The sequence below is a fragment of the Amblyomma americanum genome, chromosome 1 (genome assembly GCF_052857255.1).
Source record: "Amblyomma americanum isolate KBUSLIRL-KWMA chromosome 1, ASM5285725v1, whole genome shotgun sequence".
Classification (NCBI taxonomy): Eukaryota; Metazoa; Arthropoda; class Arachnida; order Ixodida; family Ixodidae; genus Amblyomma; species Amblyomma americanum.
Genome location: NC_135497.1, coordinates 58,075,390 through 58,086,758, shown reverse-complemented (window position 1 = coordinate 58,086,758; position 11,369 = coordinate 58,075,390). Strand labels below are relative to the sequence as shown.

At 44.7% G+C, this 11,369-nt stretch overlaps 1 non-coding gene across 1 annotated transcript; it reads right to left on the bottom strand.

Moving 5' to 3' along the window:
- Window positions 1-8,456: 8,456 nt before the first annotated feature.
- LOC144116603 (U1 spliceosomal RNA) lies at window positions 8,457-8,618 on the bottom strand. Its single transcript, XR_013311929.1, has one exon. It is a non-coding gene; the product is annotated as a U1 spliceosomal RNA (small nuclear RNA).
- Between the last annotated feature and the right edge of the window lie 2,751 nt (window positions 8,619-11,369).

The following is an 11,369-nucleotide window of genomic DNA, read 5'->3' as shown; positions in this document are numbered from 1 at the left end:
TCTTAGCTGCCGTCGTGTGAGGAGAGATATAATTTTCTTGTATAAACTTCTTCATGGTCACATTCTATGCCCTGAGCTCCTAGCGCGTATCCTTTTGCGTGTACCGCGAAAGAGCATAAGAGAATTCAGACCATTCCAAGTTTCTGCGCTCCTGCACTCCCTCTCCCCTCTGGACAGAATGCAAAAGTTGTTTAATTCTCTTTGTCCTCACCTTGATATATTCGAAAATTCTCTCCCTTCCTTTATATTGGATGTCCGGGACGTTCCACTTTGAGCACTCTTTTTCTCATACATAACTTCCCCTTTCATGCATTTTGTCTTTACTACACTTGTACGTTTGCACCGGTATTGTTTTTTTTCACCTTAATTGTTCATCACGTGTACTTGTTTTCATTAATATTATTTCTTTAATACTGTGTACTCACGCCAGATTGTCTGTAACGCGTTCACTAATTACATTTCTTATTGTGTATGATTGTATTTCTAGCTTGTATTTCAGAGGTTTCATATTCGTTCATATTAGTATTGGCTTTATTCTTGTTTGTATTTTGCTATATGCTGTACTTGGTTGTTATCGGTCGTTCTTATGTCCATTCTCTTTGTTTATTGTTTCATTAGTTATTTATATGTCTGTTGCCTGTTCTAGCTGTTTTCATTTACCGCTGTTCTCGCTGTTTTCTTGTTTTCGCTTTTTTGCTTCATGCTTGCTGTCACGCCTAGTTTGTGTCTTTTTTTCTATCGCCTTGACTGCTGCATTACCTCCCCATAGTGTCTTCCTTTGTAGTGAAATAGATATGCATTTTGTGCGTGTGAATGGTGTACCAGCACCAAGACCTTTGGGTTGTTCCTGGGCACCGGAAAATAAAGATTGATTATTATTATTATTATTATTATTATTATTATTATTATTATTATTATTATTATTATTATTATTATTATTATTATTATTATTATTATTATTATTATTATTATTATTATTATTATTATTATTATTATTATTAATATAAAACGCCGGTACACTTGATGCGTTAAGCGCAATGCTAGGTGTGATCGACGCGACGCCTGCCATAGAGAGCGGATGATGTGCGCACTATCCCTGCGTTGCGTAGAAGAGGGAAGGAAAACATCCCAAGTGTGCTGCCTGCTTCCTCCGTGACGTCACACAGCGTCTCTGAGCGGAGCGGGAAGCGTCCGCTGGAATCGCATGCGCACTGAGCAGGGCATCAAAGTAGGGAATTTTAATGAAAGAAAGGCGGAGAGGTCGGCCGGTGGTAACAGGGCCCTGGCCTGCTACTCAACAAGGCATCAAAGTAGGTTCTGCATAAAACGCCGGTGCACTTTAACGCACTCAGCCTAATGCTAGACGCGTTCGATGCGACACCTGCGTGGAGACCTCCGGTCTTTGGACCACAAACGTAGTTATGGAGATGCAGCTTTTATAGCGAAAGTTTTATTGGCCGCAAACTCGCGATTTCGCAGTGGCGGTACTCCGTAGATGCACGTGACGTCACAACGCGCGCGTCGCCGTGGAAGGTTACTGTGCTTCGCGCGCTCGGCGCGCCTTCTGGCATGACGTCACACCGCGCCGCTCGCCGCCGCCGAACTTTGGTAGGAAATCACACCGTGTTCCTCGTCGTCGCGCTGGCCTCCGCTCGCTTCGACAGCTGCATCGTATGCGTGAAAAGATGTCACAGGATTGAAAAGGAGAGCCGGCGTGCGCCGCAACCGCAGTTGAGGCGACAGTATGGGCGGCGACAATTCTGATAAGCTGGGGGAGGCATGGAATCGACCGCGGAGCGAGATGAAGAGGAAACGAATCGCCAAGAAAACAAACGAACAGCGTGCTGAACGACTGGCTAAACACCGCCGTGAATATGCCGCCGCGATACAGGCACTTTAACGTCCGGTGTCTCGACCGCTAGCAGCAGCGACAGCAGCCAGAGGAGAGTCCTGAGTCCTGCTTCACTGAAGACGTCCCGTGATGAACGATTGAATGCGACAAAGAGACTTCAGCGGCGGGCTCAAGCAACCGAAAAACAACGTGCCGTTAGCCTACAGAATTGGCGTAAGAGTGAATCGACCTCTTCAATCCTTGCATAGTCTCGTTGCTGAAATCAATCATGGACCTACAGGTCGTACTAGACATTTATGCCTGTGTTTCACACGTTCTAGAATATGTGAACAAGACCAACCAGGGAGTTTCACACTTGCTTTCGCTACATAATCCTGGCATAGCCGAGCTAAGCCACTGCAATTTTTTTCTTCCAGCACGTAGCGCTGAGATGTTGGGCGATTTCAACTGCGTGCTCGATACGGTCGCTGATGTGCAGGGCCCTGGTAGAAGTAGGCCGGGCTGCAATGCGCGGGAGTTGCGTCGCCTAGTCAACCAGTTTATACTCACAGACGCTTATGAGCTCCTGGATGGTGGCGTCTTTGTGTGGACTTGGCGTCGCGGGTTATCGTCGAGCAGATTACAAGGGGCGCATCTACCGACAGACTTTGCAAGGGCAGTGTGTGTTGCTAACGTAATGGCGCTGCCATCCTCGCCGTTATAGATATCAGACCATCGCCCGTTTCTTCGGTCACTCGGGGTTCCGGCGCCTGAAGTGTCTCCTCACTCGCCATGGCGTTTGGATGTGCGCATCCTTCACGACGCCAGCAGGAGAAAATTGCTAAAGCAGGCATCGCATTTTTAACGCGACAGCTGTAAAGAGCTCGTGTCGCAGAAAAGCCGGTGTCGTCGACGTCTTTGGCTGTGAGCGAGAAATGGCGCATCTCGATGGACACCTGAACCGCGCCGTAAGAAAAGGGATTTTCCTTACGGCGCGCTACGGGTGTCCAGCGAGAATCGAGACAGGCGTCATTTCCTTTCCTTAAAACCAATTTTTATCTTAATTTCCTTTCCTTACGACCTGGTTTGGGTGTCCACCAAGATATGCGAGACAGGCGTCCTTTGCTTTCCCTAAAAAATTTGATTTTCATTTTCCTTGCCTTACGGCGCGGTTCGGGTGTCCACCAAGATATCAAAATTGCCGTTTGGGCGAGTTGGTGCGACATGATTCGAAAGAGACCAGCGCGGAAACAGACGGGGACACGGGGACACAGGGGCACATCCTGTCGTCAGTGCTTTTCTTCTCGTGTCCGCGTCTGTTTCCGCGCTGGTCTTTTTCGAACCACCGAGATATGTTTCCTTTCCTTAAATTGTCCGGGCAATGGGTCGCACCGAAGGACGATGGCGTTCCGCGGGTTCCTTGGCAATGCTGCAACACTCTGTCACGTCCTGCTCTTAAAGGCGAAGCTTAGGCGTCCTCCAAGTTTTTTTGTCTTGGTGGATGTCTCTATTTCGCGCGGAGTGCGCCAGCCGCCGCCGGCCGGCAAATCCGGTTAAGCCAGACTGGTTCGGGTCCGAGGCTAGGCGGGCGTTGTAACGTCATGTGCCTCATCGGAGCACCGTCATAGTGAAATCGCAAGTTCTCGGCCAGTAAAAGCTTTCGTTTTAAAACGTTGTGCACGATGGGATTCGAACCACCACCTTTCCTTTCCGCAGCTGAGCGTGCTAACGACTACGCTACTTCCTGCCAACGCATATGTTGTTCTCCTTGTCTAGGACGCTGGAGAGTGTTTGCAGAAAGTCGTCGAATCAGATGGATGCCTCCCAAATGCCCTCCAATATCACCATCATTTAATATTCACAAACAATTGTGTACTTATTTAACATCTTAACCACACATCAGCGACTCAAGCAGCAACGCTGGCTATCGGAAACGTGCCGTGGAAACTGGCTGCTAGTATCAACGTAGCTTTTGACCTAGCCACCCAACAGCTATAAAAGTAGCGCGTCACCGAAGACCTGCTTCACAAGCATTCAGCAGCAGCGGCACCGCAGGAACTGTTATCCTGACCCTAAAACCTTCACCTCAAATTGCAGGACCGGATTCCGTACGCCAAGCCCTGATGAGCTACCGAAGAATGACAGGCTATCGAAAACGTGCCATGGAAACTGGCTGCTAGTATCAATGTAGCTTCTGACGTAACTACCCAACAGCTATAAAATAGCGCGCCACTGAAGGCCTGCTTCACAAGCATTCAGTAGCAGCGGCACCGCAGGAGCTGCTATCCGGACCCTAAAACGTTCACCTTAAATTGCAGGTTGGTTTTTCTCTTTTTCCTTACATCTTTTCAATTTTTTTCTGGTAGCCGCTGCTGCTGACTGCACGGTCATTCGGGACCATTGGAAAAATTACTGGCACATCTCTTGCATGAAACTAAGAGCTTTCTGGGAATAAAGTGTTTCTAACGTGCTCGGAATGTCAGTATATGTATCATATTGCCACATGTTCAGGGGTAAATGAAGCCGCATACAAGAAAAAGGCAGAAAGTGCAAAAAGCATGGAAATGCCCAGCATCTAAAACAGCTTAAGCTCGAAGCAACCAGAGTGGCAGGAAACAAGCGAGGAGCCGGAAGCAAATCTTGCAAGTGAAATTGCGGACATTCGTCTCGTGCTCACAGAAGTACTTGAGGTTAATTCAAAAAGTGACACATTAGAAGAGATAAAGGCCACTGTGAATGCTATTGAGCAGATTGTGCAGGAAATGTCTACAAAATACGACGAAGTTTTGTCAAAATTGTAACAGCAGGATGCAGACATATCTGACCACAGAAAGCGAGTGGAAAAGCTCGAGGCTCAGGTAACAGAACAAGAAAGTCAGGAATTAAGGCAACAAGGTAACAAACGAGAGCAGTATGGCAGACGTTAAAATTTAGAAATACTTGGGCAGCCCCACCATAATAATGAAAACCTACTGGAAAAGCTTAATGTCTTGGCCAGTGATCTCGAGCTTCCGCTCCTGTCCGAGGCAAATGTTGAGGCTGTTCATCGATCTCCCTCACAATCTGTCAATGACAATGGCAATGAGGTCGAGGAGAGTGCTAAGAAGGTTGCACCTGTTCCTGTACGCTTGGTATCTCGTTCAACCAGAGACGCATGGCTTGCAAAAAAGGACAGCTAAAGGAAAGGAAATGTAAAATTTTCTTCAATGAAAACCTGAGAGCACAGAACAAGGTGCTCTTTTGGAAAATGAAGAAAACGGCGAAATAAAAAGAGTATGTGTGCCTAACCAAAGAATGAAAAAATGTTTGTTCGCCGCGGGCGCCGCAGCCGAGTGATGAGGATTACGACGACAAACGATCTGAATAAGATATGTTGAGGAACGGGCGGTACGCGCATCGCGGTAACTCATAGCACTGACACCCTTGAAAATGACAGTCCCGCTCACATATTCTTATCATGATGCTGATTCGTTCAAACATTAAAAGCACCTACGAGAAAAAAAAAATAAATTTCCTTTATTCCATCTCAACGCACGAAGCCTGCGGAATAAACAGAATTCTGTGGAAATCGTTTTGAAAGCATTAAACCCTAAATTTGTATTTTTAGCTCTCACTGAAACTTTGTTCACGAACGATTATGATTCTATACAGTTTGCAGGATACAAATGCATATCAATTTCACGGACTGATAAGAGAGGAGGAGTTGTGACTACCTTGTGTTAAAGTGTGTAGGTACCATATTTGCCGTTGTATACATGCCACCTTCTGGATCACAGGCTATTTTTTTAGCATTTCTTTAAAATATGTTAGAGCAATGCATGCAGTTTAAGTTGCCTGTAGTTTTTTGTCGTGATTTCAATATCGATCTTTTATTGCTTGATTCTAATCAGCAAAGAATGCTTGATATATTTCTCTCGTTTAGTTGTGAAAATGTAATACATATGCCAACTAGAGTGACAGACATCTGCCATACTTTACTAGATGTGTGTTTTACAAGCTACGAAAAGGATGATGTGCAAGCAGGTGTACTAATAGCTGATATTAGTGACCATTTACCTATGTTTATGTTCTTTAAATCCTACTGTACACCACAGAACCATTCCAAAACATGTGCACCCATTACATACAGAACCAGTATTGAAGCTAAGACCATAATATTTAGAAACTTAGTAGCAGAAACAAGCTGGGCTGATGTTCTTCAACTATGTGACCCCATCGCAGCATATGACATCTTTATTAAAACAGTTACCGAGCTCTCCAATCAAGCCTTCCCTACAGTAGAATTCAAAAAGTGTAAAAAATCCAGAAAGCCATGGATAAATGCCTACCTTCTGAAAAGAATTAGAGAGCGTGACAGAGTATTTTCCTCTTTTGTCAGAACGAAAAATGTCGACTGTTTGACCGAATTTGTAAGAATTCGTAATAAGTTAAGCTCTGATATATAAAAAGCCAGGACTAGTTATTACGAACATAAGTTTACTGATATCTGCAACAACCCTAAACAAGTATGGAATACAGTAAACAAGTTAGTGTCCAACAACAAAAGAGGCGGCATCTCTGAACTCGTTTTAAATGGTGTCCATTACACAAGGGTGTCGCTTGCTTACAAACATATATGATATCAGGGGCTTCAAGTAAATCTCAGGCAGGTAACTGTGATTTTACAACGTATATCATGTCCGACATCCAAAGCTCAATGTTCCTGTTTCAAATACAGAATTAGGAATCTGCACAGTAATCAAAAACCTAAAAAATAGCTGTACATGTGCTGCTGATGACATTACCATTCAACCTATACAACCCATCAGTGACATAATTAGTCAGTCACTTACGCAACCTGATTTTGAGTACCGGAATATTTCCAGATAAACTAAAATTTCTGAAATCTCTGTCATACTCAAGGGAGGTGATATAAATGATATAATTATAGGCCAATTTCGGTCCTAACAAACCTCTCGAAAGTAGTTGAACAAGTTATAAATATCAGGCTACTAACAAACTGCAAGCGAAACGATATCATCGCTGAGCAGCAATATGGATTCCAGAAAGAGAAATGTACTGGAATGGCGCTAAGAAAAATTAAGGACAAGATAATAGACAATTTTCAGCAAAAAAATATATACAACAGGTGTTTTTCTAGATTTTAAAAAGGCACTCGACTCCATTAAGCACCCTATTTTACTGTACAAGTTATAAAATTATGGCATTAGAGGAACGGCTCTCGCATTAATAAAGAGTTACCTCTTAAATCGTCACCAGTACAAAAATATTACGAATGAAAAGTCCAGCTTAGGTCAGATATAGAACGGAGTTCCGCAAGGATCAATCCTTGGGCCGCTGTTATTTCTGCTTTATATAAATGATATTATTAACGTGCAGTGTACACATAAATAATACTGCACGCTAAAGATACCAATGTATTTATCTGCGGACAAGAGCTAGAAGTGCTCCAAGTAGAAATCAATGTATGGCTGGAAAATTTGTCGACGTGGCTCCACGGTAATGATCTAGAGTTAAACACTACAAAAACTAAGTACATTATGTTCCGCGCTCGCAACAAGTGTATAAAACAATAAATACTTATACCATTTCTCGATGAATCTATCGAAACGTTTAATATCGCATAAAATTCTCGGTGTCATATTTCACGAACATCTAGACTGGTCACCTAACATTGAAAAAGTTCGCATTGGTATCTCTAGGTCCATTGGTATCATGTATAAAATAAAGAACCTTTTGCCTATCTGACCAAAAGAAACAACTATTATACACACTGGTATATTCGCGTTTCCAGTATTGTCTCCTTGTCTTGGGCACAGCACCTAAAACAAGCATAGAAAACGTATACTTACTACAAAAGAAATTTTAGCGACTAATAGATAATGCACAATACCTTAGCCACACGGCCTCATTGTTTAGAAAACACCAACTGCTTACACTGTGGAATGTTATAAACAAAAAGATAGCTTTAGCTACTTACATACAAATGCATTCATGTTCTACCGTTTTTTGTCATCAGCATCTAACGAAAACACGCACCTACAACACCCGGCACATATATTATAAGGAAAAAATACGTACAAACTACGGCACCCAGAAACTTAGCTACAGAATTTATAGTTTTTTAAATGATCACCATCCGGCTGTAAGCATTATCCAGGAAAGTCAATCATTGAAAGCTTTCAAAAATAGCATCACTATGAATCTGTTGTCACTGCAGGCATGACCACTCTTTTAGATTTTATTCTGTTGTTTCTTACAGTAGTTGCAAAACTGTTGTACATAAATGTTCAATATGAAATAACTCCAGATTCAATGTTAACCAATCCACTCTGTATTTCCTCGTGTAGTGTTTATTTTATACGCTGAATGTCTTGTGCTCTCGAGCGGGAACAAGAAGTGCGCAGACTCTTTGTAAGGCATCCATTTGCCTTTTGTTATTTGCCCTAGGCAACTGTACCACACGTTGCCTGAATAAACTCTTTGGCTTTCGCCTCGCTGCACTTTTGGCCAAGAAAGTGCCCCTCAGTTTTTGTTTTCTCACCCGTCCACACACGAACCACGCTGTAAAGGAACGGAGGAGTACTCCAATGTGTTGTAGCATTCTTATTTTGGAATTTCATAAAGGGGGCTGGCGCGAACGCCGAGCCCCGACTACCAAAAATTACATGCCCCAGCTACCCCACCTAGGAGTAGTGGCGTGCCTCAACCTTCCGCAGTGCAATGGCAGGCCTCGGCACGGTGCCCCGAAATCGGATGTCATGCGATTCATACCTCAGTTCAGTACCAGTGGCCAAAACACTTCTTACGGAGTTCCTTTTTTTGCATTTGGCGCAATTTTGTTAAAAAAAGCTACAGACGTACGGCAAGGGACCGCAGACAGGAATGAGTAACTGAAGTTAACATATTAAATGATTTTAACAACAAGAAACAAAATAAATTACGTGTTATATGTGTTCGCACCTTGCAACGAAATCGAGTTGCGCGTGTGCAGCGGCCACGTAATTAGAAGCTACCTGTCTTAAAGCATTTTTTCAATTGAATGAAAAAAATGATGTTTCTTATTTGAGTTCTGAGGAAATGAAATGGCGCGGTATCTGTCTCACATACCGGCGGACACCTGAACCTCGCCGTAAGGGAAGGGATACACGAGGGAGCGAAAGAAGAAAGGAAGAAAGAGGTGCCATAGCGGAGGGCTTCGGCATAATTTCGGAGAGAAGGGCTAACGCGGGCCTTGCGTTTTTCGGTTGTTCGGGCCGCGTATGGTGACAGGGACAGTCTGAAGGAGCAGTGACGTCGCCATTGCGCCTCTTCTGGTCGAGCCCTTAGGACTCGCGTCTCAGATGAGGTGCGCGTGGTGACGGCGACGCTGCGTATAACTCAGCGCACCCCGCCGCAATCGTCGCTTATCTGCGCATGGAAAGAGGAGCTTTCGGAGCGTCTACAGCGTCTTTTACGATCAACCTCTTTGACAGCGGCTGCATGGCGTTGTCGACGCAATCCAACTGCTCATCCTGAGGTGCATCGGTTTGAGCGCCAGGAGCTCTTGTGCCTTCAAGGTGCCCCTGCTTTTACATCTTCCGCCAGGGCTGTGGCCCAGCCAGTTGACAAAAATTTCGGAGTGTTTTTCGTTCATTTCCGGGATATTCCTCGGTCGCTTCTTCTGGATGATCGCGATAAAGATTGCGCACACCCATTTTTTGCTGTCTTGCCGCAGGTTGCCGCTGAACTTAATGACGGCATTAGGGCTCCGTAAACAACAGGATAAATCAAGGAGGCGTTTTTTCTTATTCCTAAAAAGTCTCTTTTCTCGAAATGTCCGGCCGATTTGCGCCCTATCACCCTACTAAATTCGGAATACAGAGTATTAGCAATATTACTCGTTCGCTTTCTGCGGTCTCTTCACCCGTCCCTCATTTCCTGCCACCAGGTTTGCTCCATCCCGGGTCGTGAAATACATAGTTACTCTTCAGTAACGCCAGATATCCTAGAGTATACTATACGGCGGCGCGCACAGAGTCTTCTTGTTTCCCTCGATCAAGAGAAGACGTTCTACTTTTTAGAGCATGAGTATAATTACGGCACACTGGATGCTTTCGGTTTCAGTCCTTCTTTCGTGCATCTCATTAAAGAGATGTACAGAGAAATTTCAAGCACTCTGCTCCTGATGGCCAGGAAAGTACCGCATTGATGTTGGCCGTGGCATCCGTCGAGGTTGTCCGCTCTCCACCCTTTTGTTTGTGTTAGCATTAGAGCCTTTCCTCTTGGCAGTCAATCACCACTCTCTTTAATATTACAGTTGGCTTTTACAGGCAGTGAGGTAGTACGCGTCACCGCTTATGCAGATCACATCACACCCTATTTAGCTAATGAACGCAGTATGCTCGAAGCTTTAAACGCTTTTCGTGAGTACGCCTCCTTGTCCAGGGCTGCTCTTAATTATTCGAAGAGTCGTTACTTTTTTGTTGGGTCTCCTCAGACACTTATTACATGTGCTATAGCTTTGCAGTGGTGCGCGAAGATGCGCATTTCAAGCGGGACCTACGACCGTGCTAGATATGGGATGGTATGGGGTCTTCGGTCGTAGAGGGCGTTACAGCTCGTGTGCGGAGGGCGCAGTCATTTGATCTGCCTCTGCTAGAGAGGCGCGACCTGGTTGAGTCGGTCGTGCAGGGTGCTTTCTGGTACTTTTTCAACATTTTTAAACCACCCCTGCGCGTCATAAGGCTGGTGCAGACTACATATATTTATTTTCTTTTTTGGTCGGGCGGAACCGAGCTTGTGGCTTGTGCTCTTCTTGGACAACCACGGGAGGGGGGAGGTTTTGCCTTTCCAACTTTTTCCGTCACGTCCTCGTTGTTAGCTTTGAAGTGCATTCTGCATATCCTGCCGAGCAACACGTCTCCAGCGCGTACCCTAGTGCGGTACTTTTTGGGCCATTCTTTGCGCTTTTTGAATCCTTCCGCCCCTGTTAATCATGGAGCTCAATCAGAGCAGCCTACCGCTTTCTATGCTACGCCAGTGGCGTTTTTCAGAGACGTAAGCGCAGTAACACCTGATGTCAGCATCGTTGCAGAGCGTGTGGTGGATATTAGACACTTTTAGATGGGGCGTACGCAGTAAGCTTGCGTACGCATCTCTTCATGTGTTCCGTACGCTGTGAATAGCGTAAATACGACACTTTTAGTTGGCCGTGCCGTAGCATCCCTCATTAGCACGCGTAAACCATAGCGCTAACTAGTGACAACACGTCAAAGCATATCAACGATCAGTTGAAGCAATTTTCATACGTGATTACTGTTAACTAGGGTGAGCGAATCGCGAGCCTTTTTTGTTGCAAGAATAAAAACTATGCAAACTGAAGAAAATGTGAGAACTGAGTAAAAGCTAGAAAACTGCTTCGCCAGGTGTGACTGCTACGAGGAAAAAACACCGCATTTAGTGAGGCCTAGGAGCTTGAAAATCGCAAAATTATCTGAAAAACAGGGGCTAGTTATCACTTATACCGGTATGTGTGGGCATGAGTAGGCGAAATAAA